The sequence below is a fragment of the Urocitellus parryii genome, chromosome 8 (genome assembly GCF_045843805.1).
Source record: "Urocitellus parryii isolate mUroPar1 chromosome 8, mUroPar1.hap1, whole genome shotgun sequence".
Lineage (NCBI taxonomy): Eukaryota > Metazoa > Chordata > Mammalia > Rodentia > Sciuridae > Urocitellus > Urocitellus parryii.
Window position 1 is genome coordinate 14,625,653 of NC_135538.1, and position 10,743 is coordinate 14,636,395.

Here is a 10,743-nt window from a genome sequence, read left to right on the forward strand (position 1 = left end):
AAGGAGAAAGAAAAACTAAGACTGAGAAAACAGTAGAGTTTCAGAGAATTACAGACACACGTCTAGGTCAATGAAAAGACGCTGTGCTGCCAGGTAACCTTCCTAGGGAAAAAAAACAAATTAGTAAAATTGACCTGAGAGATTGTGGGAAAAGTTGAGTAGATCAATTATCATAGAGAGCAGCAAAGGTGATGGAAAAGCTGTCCTTGAAAAGGGGGCCGTGACCTGACAGACCCCAGCTGAGTCCTGTTTAACACCTAAAGGAAAGGTAATAATGAGAAGACCTTTATTCCAGGGCTCCGCCAGCCCCCAGCTAGGAGCCGGCTGGGTGGGGCATTACACCCTTCTCTCTTCATTCACACCTGAAGCCTGGACAACCCACAGCCCGCCCCAACTGGATTTTGGAAAGAAAGCACAGACCCTGGAGCCAAGGGCTGAAACAGTGTCACTGGAGTCAGGCCTGGGACGGTTCTGGCACCTCCACTGATGGTCGTTTAACCACTCTGACCCTCAACTTTCTCGTTCACCAAGGGGAAAATGCACAGCCCCTGAAAATGCACAGAGGTCCCTGAAATGAGCTGATGCAATGTGCGAGGAATGAAAGACTCATCACCGCGTCAGCTCGTGGTAAACGCTAGGCATGGCTGTGATTTCATGTGGCCTTACAAAAGGACACCAGAAGGAGGCGGGAGGGAGAACTTCTAACTTCCTGCTGGCCCAGCTGTACTGAGAATCCTAAGAACCTTCTTCTCCATTCCCAGGGTGGGGGTTCAGGGCGTGGCACCCCGGCTTCCCCTCCTTTCCTCTACTTCCTCTTAGAGCTCCTAGGACATTCCTCTGAGATGTATTCTGAGCCACAATTCCACCCCCCCCCACTTCTTTTTTTTTTTTTAATAACAAACAAAAACTGTATGTCCACAATGTATACTGTGATGTCTGGATCTATGTGTACAATATGGAATGATTAAGTCAAGGTAATTGACCTCACATTTTCTATCTTTTGTGATGAGAACATTTAAGAGCTACTCTTAGCAATTCTGAAGTATGCAGTATTGCTGACCATGGTCACCATGCCGATGTTAGATCTTTAAACTTACTAATCCTATCTAAAACTACCCACCCTTTCACCAACATCTCCCCACTCTGCCCACTGACCCTCACCCAGCAACCCACCAACCTAGTGCCTGCTTCTAGGAGTTCAACTCTTTTAAATTCCACAAATAGGAAGTGTCTGTCTTTCTGTGCCTGGTTTACTCCGCTTAGCCTAATGTCCTCCAGGTTCACCCATGCCATCACAAATGACAAGATTTCCCTTTCAGTAGCCAACTAGTACTGCACTGTGTCTGGATAGATAGAGAGAGAGAGAGAGAGATATCACATTTTCTTTATCCACTCATCTGTTGATGGACACATGGTAATTCCATATCTCAGCTATAATGAATAACACAGCAAGGGACATGGGAGTGCTGATGTCTATTTGAAATACTGATTTCATTTCCTTTGGACATACCCAGAGATCTATATCCCTACCCCCTTGCTTTCTAGATGTTATTTTACTTCCTGATTTTCAATGGAAAATGGCTCGATTTCCTCAATTTTCTTCTCTGCATCAAAATACGTCTTATCCACCTAGACTTGCCTGTGTGTGTGTGTGTGTTTTGCTGGGGGATTGAACCCAGGGCCTTGTGCATGCAAGGCAAGCACTCTACCAACTGAGCTATGTCCCCAGCCCCTCTAGACTTGCCTCTTGCTTTCTCATATATTGATGAAAACGGTGTTCATTTCTTCATTCAGCAAACATTTAATTGAACTCCTATCGTGTGCCAGGTGTAAAGAATACTGTCATGAAAAAACAGAAGAGGTCTCTGCCCCAATGAAGCTTACACCTCTGGAAGAGAGAGAGACCAGACACTGATAAAGGGGCAAACAAAAACATCAAGGGGTGATGCATACAATTCAGGCCATGTGATAAACACTGGGTGGCCCTCTTGGACTGCCTGGTCAGGAAGTCCTTCATGAATTCCCTGAAAGATACAGAGGAGCTGACCAGGTAAGAAACTGAGGGAAGATGGAGGAGCTGGAACAGGGTCCAGGCCGGGACCATCTTGGCAGGCCTGAGAAAATGCAGGAGATGCCTAGGGCAGCAGGGAGAGTGGAGCTGGGGCTAGAGACAGGCAGGAGGAGGCCACCGCGGGACGCGGAAGCCCAGGTGAACAGCCTCAATTTGAATCCAAAGGCAAACTGAGGCCATTTATCCCCCAAGACTGCCCCCCACAACTTACCCCATGCCGTGAGCATGAATCTACCTTCACTCCCAACACACCTGCCTTTCCTCTCCATTCCCCCACCTCCTGGGCCCCGGGGCTCGGGCTCATTCTCACCATTTGAAACCAGGTTTCACCTCCCCAGGCTCCTCAAGCAAGTTTCTTCAGATTCTCCTTCCTCTACCTTCCTCAACTTCTCTGTAGACTTAAATTATATGTGGGGTGTTCTATTTTGGGGGGGGAACAACTGGTACTGGGGATTGAACCCAGGGCCTTGTGCATGGTGGGCAAGCACTCTACCACTGAGCTATACCCCAGCTCTCTGGAGACTTATTGTCATTGAGGACCTTCTCTGCGGTAGGACTTGCTCCTCCTGCTATTTCTCAGAAGCCCACCTTTAGCCCCTTCTCCTCTCCCCTTGACTCCATCCATTTCTATAAATCAATAGCCCCAGCCCAAACCTCAGTTTCCAATTGGCCCTGAGAAGTTTCCAACTGACCCTGCTGGCTCCAGGCTGCCCAGCTCCCAAGCCGGTCCCCACCACTGCCATGACTCTCTCCCTGAAGCCCAGAGCTGGCCAGCACCCTCTCAGATACCTGCCGCGGTTCCACATCTCCTGTGGGCAAAGTCTAGATGCCTGCAGCCTGGCACAGCCTGTTTCCACACGGGTCTGCCGTGGGCTGGCTTCACATCACCTGCTACAGCGGAACTCACTCACGTTCCCCTTGGGTGCCAGGGCTTTCCACCCTCCTGCGCCTCTTCTTTCACCTGGAATGACACTCCCGCACTCTACAGGTCCAGATCCTGCCATGCTGAAAGGCCCAGCTCAAACCTCCCTTCCCAAATGATGCAGCAGTAAGTGGTATTTCTTTCCTCTTAAATCCTCATAGGAAATCCAACAGGAGAGGACTGCTAGGAGGGAGGAGGGCCTGTCTCATTCACTTCACATTGTCTTTGCCATATTTTCGTTGGGAAGATGCCTTTCTTCCCCAATCCAATAGCATGATCCTTGAGGCCTGATTTTTTTTTTATCACTTTAGCACTTTGCTCAAGAATGCACTTAACATTTGCCGATGGAATAAATGCTAGCTACACAGAGGAATACATGCACATACACATAACGCATCCTTCTCCTTTACTCTTAGCCTGCAAACACCTTTGTAATGAGCCTGCCAAGTCTCACCAGCACATCTTCAGGCCCAGGAGAGACTTACAGGCAACTTCTTCCCAGAGCAAGAGTCAGCTGCTCTTGTCTCTCCCAGCTAATGAGGGCTGGTTTGAGTTCCCAGACCTCGTTCAAGGTCCTGTATGAACCGTCTCCCCAGCAGTCACGGTTTGGCTTAAAAGGTCTCCAATGTCCTTGCAGGCAACAGCCTTGTCTTCTTGAGTTAAATCGATCCTGGCATTGGGCAGAAAGCCAGGGAAGTACAAAACCATAAAGGATCGATGCTGGTGGGGGTCTCCCGTATCAACCAGACCAACTCTCTCATGGTGCAAATGAGGGACTACAGTCCAGAGAACTGGAGTGACAGACCCCAAACTCCAGACTCTCAGCAAATGTTTAGCTAAATGTTTATTATGAGCAGGGTCATTCTGCTAGGTGCTGGGGCTACTGTGATAAAAGAGAAACAGTGGTGTGGTCCTGCGTTTGGGAAGTGAACTCTCCAGAGGATAAGAAGCCAAGAAGCGATTTTAATGAGATGTCCTTAAGTGTCATGATATGTAAGGGCTCCCATCAGGACACACAGCTTCCCAGTGAAAGTTAACAGAAGTTGTACACAGGGCTCAGTAGAACGGTGTCAGCAAAAAGAAAGGAGGAAGACTAGCGAGTGGGTGAGACCCAGGCAGAAATCCAGTGGATGCATCTCTGTCCTTCTCGCTCCCTTTATGGGTACCTGCCTTCACTGAAGTGAGGGAGCCTCAAGGCTCGAGTTCTCTTGGCTGCGTTCCAGTTCTCCTCTCCTAATTCCCTTTGACGTCCCAACTCCTTCTCTAATTTTTTCTTCTCTCTTCCACTTGCACCTTCCCTTTCTTCTTTCCTGTCTCCTTGTAGCTCTCCGGGTCCAGCTTGCCTGATGACCTCCACCCCCCACACACACACTGGAGCACGTAACACTGTTTAAAGCTGCCGTGGTCACGTGTGCTTGGTGATGCTAGAGCCCTCGCATGGCACACCCATGGGTGCACTCGTTCATTTTGTTAATACCCGTCATGCCTCTCCTAGGGGAGGCCCCTGCTGGTGGGTAGAAGCCTGCAGCCAGGTGAAAGTGTGCACCTCAGTAGAGGGGCTCTGGCTGCAGAAAGAGATGGGCAGAGGCCAGGAACTCCAGCTCTTTGAAGGAATGAGAGTGTGCAGAGCTATGTCAAGGGCAAGACTGCACAGGGCCCAGCCAGGCGGAAGAGACACGTGGCCTCAGAGCTGTACAGTTCCTGATATTCTGACCCACTGAGAACCCAGCATCCTGGGTGGTGCATCCGACAGAGAACAGAAATGTGCAATTTCCCCCATAGAAATAATAGGGATTATTAACAAGAAAATAATCTTTAAAGGCTTAATATAAAAATGGCTCAAGGAAGCCAGAGTCTATTCTACATACCAGCTTTCTTCCTTCACATCTAATGGCTGAATTCAGAGAGGGCCAACGTCTTTGATCCCCTGGGCATGAGATTTTGGGGGGGTACTTTTTAATATCTTCGAGTCTAAGATTTAATTTTTCCAAAGTAGCTTTTCTCCCCTGCTACAGCTTTAAATCAGTTTCCGAGTGACAGTTATTTATGGCAGACACATTTCAGTCATTTTCTATGAAGAGCCCAAAGAAAGACAGTGAAATTAGCCAATTTCTTCTGATCACCCTTGTTGCGCTAGTGAAAATTTTTTTCAATAATTCCTTAGTTTTCCAATGCAATTCTTTAGGCCCTGACCAAATAAAATGTAATTTTTAAGTGATATGAGAAAAAACGGAAGGAAATAACTGTCTAAGAGATTTAGGTGAAATGAAATGAAATAAAACCTAAAATGATTTGAAAAGTAGAATGGTACAAAATTCTTGTCTCTGTCTCTGGAGTAATCATTTGAGATAATGTCTCTATATCCTAAGAATATGGATGAAGATGAAATCAATTCTTAATATGCCATTGTGCTTTGGGAAAATGTGATAAAACCTCATGTGTTAGTCATCTTGAGATGATTTAGAAACCATTTATTTTTGAAGTATTTGAAACCTTTTAAGCCTTGGCATGGGAAAGGGAGGGGAGACATTTAGAGATGAAGAGGATGTGGAGCAGAGGCGGGGTAGTGTGGCAGGATAACCGGGCTGGCCTGGACACTGAGGGTCCTACCCCAGCCGCCCACCTCCAGCCAGTGGAGCCATTACCCAAAAGAGGGGGCCTGAGTGCAAAATTTACTTGCATTTAATGTATCAGTGTTTACTTGCACTAAGCTTAGGGAGGCCAGGGAGGAGGGTGGGAAGAGCGAGAGAGCAGCTGGGAGTGGACTGCTGTACAGAGAGGGAAGACCACACACACAGCAGGCAGACTCTGCTGCTCTCACAAGCACCAGGGGACCTTCCCTGGACCTTCATGGGCTCAGGTCTGGCTGCTTCCAGCTCCAGAGTTCTGGGCTTCTAAGTTCAGAGGTCATGATTCTCTAACTGTGCTGTCTCTTTAAAACAAAATCTCTCCGAGGCCATTTGAATGATGAAAATAATAATGATTTATAGTTCATGTCAGACACTTCTAAAAAACAAACCACTTTAAAAAAATCAAGGGACTGGACGAAGCTGGGCTTTGAGGCCAATTGCATTACCCTGCTATTGTGTCTTGACCCTTCCCACCTCGTTTTCTTGTTTAATTGGAGGCAGCACCAAGCCAGAAAATTTAGGGCAGCCCACGGCATGAAAGCGTTGGTACTGAGCACAGCTGTGAGAGAGGAAGTAGATTGATCCTGCTCATTCTATGCTACCCACACACACACGTGCACACGCACAAATGGGAAGTGGATATTCACAAAACTTGCTTTAAGTTTTATACCTGCTATTTCAATAATAATAATAATAATATAACCAGAAAAATGTGTTGAGGACTGTATATTTTGGGGAATTTGATTTGCCATGTCTTGTACCACTTGATAATCAGTCAAAGGCAGTAATTTGGCAAGTACTGATTACCTTGTAAACCCAAATTTGGCACAGTAATAAAACCACTATGCACGTCATCACTCCTCTTCAAAGGCTGTTTTAAAGTTAATTCCGTTTTTATTTCCTGTCTCCTTCTCAGTTTAGAAGTGACAGAGTTTTGTTGTAGTATTTTTTAAAAAAGGGTCAAAAGCAGAGGAAAACAGACAGTCTTTCTTCATTGACTTTCACAACAACACAGTTTACTCTCCAGTGTGGAAAAGAGAAAAAGAAACACACATGGCGTCAGGAAACTTAGTTTATTATTCTTCAAACTTTGAGAAAACAGTGCAGGGTGGACCGAGAAGAGGATGTAGCTGATTTGGTCAGGCAGGTGCTGCGGGAACCAGCTTAGGGGTGTTTCCGCCTTGACCTTTATCAGATGGGCTGCCGAGTGGGCATTCTGGCAGGTCACTCTGTCAAAGAGAAATCTGCGCCAGGTATTTTTTTTTTCTGCCTAAAGAAAAATTATCTTCTCTTGTTATCTAAAATTTCACCCTTATTACCACCTGATATATTTTAAATAGTTTTCTTTAGTGATAGTTTTTCCATAAGCTACTGGATTTGTTATTACAGGTAATAATTTAGAAATCCTCACTGTCGGAGTTACATCTCTAAATCACACGAAAACATGGTAAAGGTGTCCTTGTTAATCGGCTCCCAGTAATCTGTAAAAGCAGGGTTTGTGTCCATCTGGTGGTAATGTGAGTTTTTATCAGGTCCCACAATTCAAGTGGGTTTTCTCCACGGAATCTACATTTCCTCACTTCTAAGTCACCATTTCAAATTTTTGTTTTTTAACTTCAATGTATGCTTAGCAAGAATTTGATGTCACAACCAAGGCACCAAAGAATGTCAGCCTGAAGGAAAGGACAAGTGGCAAAATGCATCCAGAATCCATTATGGACCGCCACCATGGAAAGAAGCCCACACCACACAACAGCATTGCAATGAAAAGCACATACTCAGGGCTGAGGTTAGAGCCCATTGGTAGAGCACTTGACTAGCACATGTGAGGTACTGGGTTCGATATTCAGCACCACATAAAAATAAATAAAATAAAGATATTGTATCTATCTACAACTAAAAAGTTTTAATTTTTTTTTTAAAAAGCACATTCTCAGAGTTCTGTTTTTGAGTTTACTCCTTTCACCTGTGTGTTGTTTGGTCTTGTTTCTTCTCTATGTGGAACAAAGGGTGCTTTGTTTTAGACCATAGCCATGAAACAGATGCAATTAAAACTTGCATTATGTGTTGTTCTTGTATTGCTGCCTAAAATCAATTTATATTTAAGGCTTTTTTCCAATGATTTTGTCATATCCTTGAATACAAAGCCATTCTTGTGACTGGAGATATGGCTCAATTCAGGAGTGCTTGCCTAGCACATGGGAGGCCCTAGAAACAAAGAAAAAATCGATGCTTTGGGGAGCCATGGCTAGCACTTGGCACAATTCTAGGGATGCAGTAAATATCCAACAGAAAATGAATGGAACTAAACAAAGCAAAAGAACAGAACTCATTACTATGATTATTTTGTTTAAAAATTCGAACTGCATGAATGTTTCAATTATTACGGGCAGTTAATGTCCAAAAAAAATTTTTTTAGATGCAACCTGTCTCTTGCTATATGATGTCTTGACACTCTATCATCAAGAAGGCCATCACCAAATGCAGTCCCTTGGCTTTGAACCAGAATCCTGGGCCAAAATAAATCTCTTTTCTTCATAACTTAAAAAAAAATTGAAACAAAAGGCACCAACCCTTTTTAAGGAACTAAGTTTGAATCTCTACTAATCCAGTTCTTCTTAAGTGCATTGAGCAAATTTCTGGCATTAGATGATTGTCCATAAATCTTACTTGGTCTACAGAAGAAAGAATTTTGGAATAAAAGTGGTAAGTAGATAAATACGAATGGATTTTGAAACACCCAACCCACATTAAGATGTACAGGTCATTAATTTCCAAACCACCCGCTTTCCATAGTGGAGATAACAATCTCAGACACTATGTGTGCCAGACATGGTATAAAATGCTCTGATTTGTTACCATGTGTAATCAAATAATAATCAAAGAGAAGCTGAGGCTCCAAGACATGGGTAACAGATGCAGAAAGATGCTGCCAATTCTACCTGAGCAAGGACCAGCCCGAACTCCCTGATTAATAGGTGAGAATGCTGAGACCCAGCAAGTTTGAGAGACTCACCCAGAGCTACAGTGAACTTGGGGCCAAGTCATTCCTAGAATGGGGTCTACTGAGTCACAATTTAGGCATGCTTTCCATTACATAGAATAAATAATGACTTAATTTACTAGCGGCACGCGAGTTTAACAAGAATTTTTTAGAGGAATATGGAAACAATCCACGCTTTTTTCTTATAAACAAAATTCTTCATTTTCCAAATATCTGCAAGAGACTTTCAAAAATAATCTTTGAAAATAATTTTGAACAAAACTGAGAAGAGGTGTGCTTGTGCCTTTTTTCCTCTCATCTCCTGCATCCTGGGACTAAGCAACCTTTTTAATAAGGGGGAGCTTAGCTCCCAGCCCTTCCTGGGGTCCATCTCCTCTCATTGCTGCTGCTTCTTATCTCTGCTTTCTCTGCTCTTCATCCCATGACCCATGGATTTGCTGATATAGAGATAAAGGATGAGGACACGGGGAAATTGGCAGCCAGAGTTCAGCAACAGAGTCCAGACTCCAAGCCTGGCTTAAGACCCAAACAGACCTGGGTTTAAAGGCTGATTATTCTTCTTCATAACGAGGGTTGGGGGCATGTTCTTTAACCTCAACGTCCTCCCTTTAAAATGTCATGGGCCCCAAGGACTGGTATGAAGATGAAATAAAATGACCAGTTCTCAATAAGTATTGCCATGATTACTATTTCCCAAAACTGGAAGTAAACCTGTGTTGTGGCCCATAAACTATACGCTAACATCAAAAGGGAGACAGAAATGATGAAACTTCGATTTCTGAGATAGGCGGCAGGCAGAGATCAGGCTCCACTTGTATATACCCTAAGGCCATATTGATTGTTCAAATATGGAAATAACTCCTCACCAGATGTTAAAGAACCACTAACTGAGTCCCTTAAGTGCCCTCCAACGCTCCCTCCCTCCATCAGCCCCTCCCCTTGGACTGCCTCACCCACCTCACTCCATCCAAGGATAAAGGGTCAGCCCCTGGCCCAGTGGTGCTGCTACTTAATTGGGAGATGCCCATACAAACAGGCTGTCCTCATACAAAAAGTTTGTCCCCATAATTATTTTGAGTATTCATTTTATGTTTGAGAAACTATTTTTTGACATTTAGCAGTCCTAAGTACTAAAATAAGAGCTCTGCCCATGGGACCAAGCTAAGCACTTCTGTAACCTTGGACATAATTAGGAAAAGCAGCTCCTACTCTCCTGGAAGCAGCCCCTCCAGGACACCCAGGCTGCAGAGCAGAAAAAGGCTGGGCTTCTCCTCTTACCTCTGATCTGGACATGCTGCTCCAATGCAAGCCTCACACATCATCCTCCACAAGCACACCCCTCACCCCTAGTATATGATGCAAGCAGAAATATAGCACACTGCAGAATCTTTGTAGGGAAGGCCAACAGAATTCTGCTTTCCCCATGACATCTGTATGGGTACTCTTGAAAAAAAAAATCAAATACCTTTTTAAAATCATTTTACTATTTTTGACCCTTGCCACCATTCTGACTATTGCATTATGTCCCATATGGTGCTCCCAGTATTGGTCAATTTTAACTTCCTATTTGAATTTCCTGGACCCAACTCCAAATCAATCAGAATGCCTTAGGCTAGAGGTGTCTCTCAGTGGTATAGAGAATTTTGAAATGAGGCAGAGAACTGGAGCATATCTGTGTGTGTGTGTGTGTGTGTGTGTGGTGTGGGCGTGTGTGTGTGTGTTACATCCCTCTCAGTTGAATTTACAGATATATATTGTAAGACATACATACATAAAATAGTTCTAAAAAAAAGTTGCTAGAGCAAGTTATAACATCCTGTGGAATTTACAGGGAATTTTTCATTTTCCCATACAGTGGATATGTTAATTTCACCTGCCAGGTAAGTATGTAAAAGTAATAGTGATTCCTTTGAACTCTAAAGAGCTGATCTGATAACTGTACAGATGTGTCTATTCTAAATTGATAAAGGAGATTGCTAAAAATTCCCTTTTCACCTTTTGAATAAAAATCTTTTGCACACACACTGGTCAAGAGTAATGTGTTGTTTTAAATAATATTTTGACTAATAGTTCCTTCTTCTTCTACACCTTTTTCCTCCTTTGTTTGACTTTAATA

At 44.1% G+C, this 10,743-nt stretch overlaps 1 non-coding gene across 1 annotated transcript; it reads right to left on the minus strand.

Moving 5' to 3' along the window:
- Positions 1 to 2,509: 2,509 nt before the first annotated feature.
- On the minus strand, positions 2,510 to 2,583 carry Trnag-acc (transfer RNA glycine (anticodon ACC)). The gene has a single exon. It is a non-coding gene; the product is annotated as a tRNA-Gly (tRNA).
- Positions 2,584 to 10,743: the final 8,160 nt, after the last annotated feature.